At 62.6% G+C, this 2,500-nt stretch overlaps 1 protein-coding gene across 1 annotated transcript in view; it reads right to left on the bottom strand.

Annotated features, from left to right (window-relative positions):
* gpr37l1b (G protein-coupled receptor 37 like 1b) overlaps nt 1-2,500 on the bottom strand; it is a 9,133-nt gene that overhangs the window by 5,231 nt on the left and 1,402 nt on the right. The window lies entirely within an intron of this gene.

A 2,500-nucleotide genomic window follows, 5' to 3' on the forward strand; every position in this document is an offset into this window, starting at 1 on the left:
GTCCGTTTGTTTTTTTCGGAAAAACTGCAAGAGCGATCGCTCCACCAGTCGGATGGATCTCAACACAGATGTAAAAGTTCCCGATAAGTTAACTGGAGTTAGTTTAGAAGTCAGCTGTGCAGTGTTAGTTGTGTTGGCACTTTAAAAGTACCTCCAGGGCCCCCATGCCCCTTCCCGAGCCCCAGTTAGTGTCTCCAAGCCTGGGTTCAATGCACCAGGGCCCCCATGCTCCCCCCGAGCCCCACTAAGTGGCTCCAAGCCTGGGTTAACGTTCTCCAGGGCCCCCATGCTCCCTCCCGAGCCCCAGTTAGTGTCTCCAAGCCTGGGTTCAATGCACCAGGGCCCCCATGCTCCCCCCGAGCCCCACTAAGTGGCTCCAAGCCTGGGTTAACGTTCTCCAGGGCCCCCATGCTCCCTCCCAAGCCCCAGTTAGTGGCTCCAAGCCTGGGTTAACGTGCTCCAGGGCCCCCATGCTCCCTCCCGAGCCCCAGTTAGTGGCTCCAAGCCTGGGTTAACATGCTCCAGGGCCCCCATGTGTCCTCCCGAGCCCCAGTTAGTGGCTCCAAGCCTGGGTTCAATGCACCAGGGCCCCCATGCTCCCCCCGAGCCCCACTAAGTGGCTCCAAGCCTGGGTTAACGTTCTCCAGGGCCCCCATGCTCCCTCCCAAGCCCCAGTATAGTGGCTCCAAGCCTGGGTTAACATGCTCCAGGGCCCCCATGCTCCCTCCCGAGCCCCAGTTAGTGGCTCCAAGCCTGGGTTAACGTGCTCCAGAGCCCCCATGCTCCCTCCCGAGCCCCAGTTAGTGGCTCCGAGCCTGGGTTAACGTGCTCCAGAGCCCCCATGCTCCCTCCCAAGCCCCAGTATGTGGCTCCAAGCCTGGGTTAACGTGCTCCAGGGCCCCCATGCTCCCTCCCGAGCCCCAGTATGTGGCTCCAAGCCTGGGTTAACATGCTCTAGGGCCCCCATGCTCCCCCCGAGCCCCAGTTAGTGGCTCCAAGCCTGGGTTAACGTGCTCCAGGGCCCCCATGCTCCCTCCCGAGCCCCAGTTAGTGGCTCCATGCCTGGGTTAACGTGCTCCAGGGCCCCCATGCTCCCTCCCAAGTCCCAGTAAGTTGCTCCAAGCCTGGGTTAACATACTCTAGGGCCCCCATGCTCCCTCCCGAGGCCCAGTTAGTGGCTCCAAGCCTTGGTTAACGTGCTCCAGGGCCCCCATGCTTCCTCCCAAGCCCCAGTATGTGGCTCCAAGCCTGGGTTAACGTGCTCCAGGGCCCCCATGCTTCCTCCCAAGCCCCAGTAAGTGGCTCCAAGCCTGGGTTAACGTGCTCCAGGGCCCCCATGCTCCCTCCCGAGCCCCAGTTAGTGGCTCCAAGCCTGGGTTAACGTGCTCCAGGGCCCCCATGCTTCCTCCCAAGCCCCAGTAAGTGGCTCCAAGCCTGGGTTAACGTGCTCCAGGGCCCCCATGCTCCCTCCCGAGCCCCAGTTAGTGGCTCCAAGCCTGGGTTAACGTGCTCCAGGGCCCCCATGCTCCCTCCCGAGCCCCAGTAAGTGGCTCCAAGCCTGGGTTAACATGCTCCAGGGCCCCCATGTGTCCTCCCGAGCCCCAGTTAGTGGCTCCAAGCCTGGGTTAACATGCTCCAGGCCCCCCATGCTCCCTCCCGAGCCCCACTAAGTGGCTCCAAGCCTGGTTTAATGTGCTCCAGGGCCCCCATGCTCCCTCCCGAGCCCCAGTATGTGGCTCCAAGCCTGGGTTAACATGCTCCAGGGCCCCCATGCTCCCTCCCAAGTCCCCAGTAAGTTGCTCCAAGCCTGGGTTAACATACTCTAGGGCCCCCATGCTCCCTCCCGAGGCCCAGTTAGTGGCTCCAAGCCTTGGTTAACGTGCTCCAGGGCCCCCATGCTTCCTCCCAAGCCCCAGTATGTGGCTCCAAGCCTGGGTTAACGTGCTCCAGGGCCCCCATGCTTCCTCCCAAGCCCCAGTAAGTGGCTCCAAGCCTGGGTTAACGTGCTCCAGGGCCCCCATGCCCCCTCCCAAGCCCCAGTTAGTGGCTCCAAGCCTGGGTTAACATGCTCCAGGCCCCCCATGCTCCCTCCCGAGCCCCAGTAAGTGGCTCCAAGCCTGGTTTAATGTGCTCCAGGGCCCCCATGCTCCCTCCCGAGTCCCAGTATGTGGCTCCAAGCCTGGGTTAACATGCTCCAGGGCCCCCCATGCTCCCTCCCGAGCCCCAGTAAGTGGCTCCAAGCCTGGGTTAACATGCTCCAGGGCCCCCATGCCCCCTCCCGAGCCCCAGTTAGTGGCTCCAAGCCTGGGTTAACGTGCTCCAGGGCCCCCATGCTCCCTCCCAAGCCCCAGTATGTGGCTCCAAGCCTGGGTTAACATGCTCTAGGGCCCCCATGCTCCCTCCCAAGCCCCAGTTAGTGGCTCCAAGCCTGGGTTAACGTGCTCCAGGGCCCCCATGCTCCCTCCCGAGCCCCAGTTAGTGGCTCCAAGCCTGGGTTAAC

Source organism: Sander vitreus, unplaced genomic scaffold (genome assembly GCF_031162955.1).
Source record: "Sander vitreus isolate 19-12246 unplaced genomic scaffold, sanVit1 R1_20, whole genome shotgun sequence".
Classification (NCBI taxonomy): Eukaryota; Metazoa; Chordata; class Actinopteri; order Perciformes; family Percidae; genus Sander; species Sander vitreus.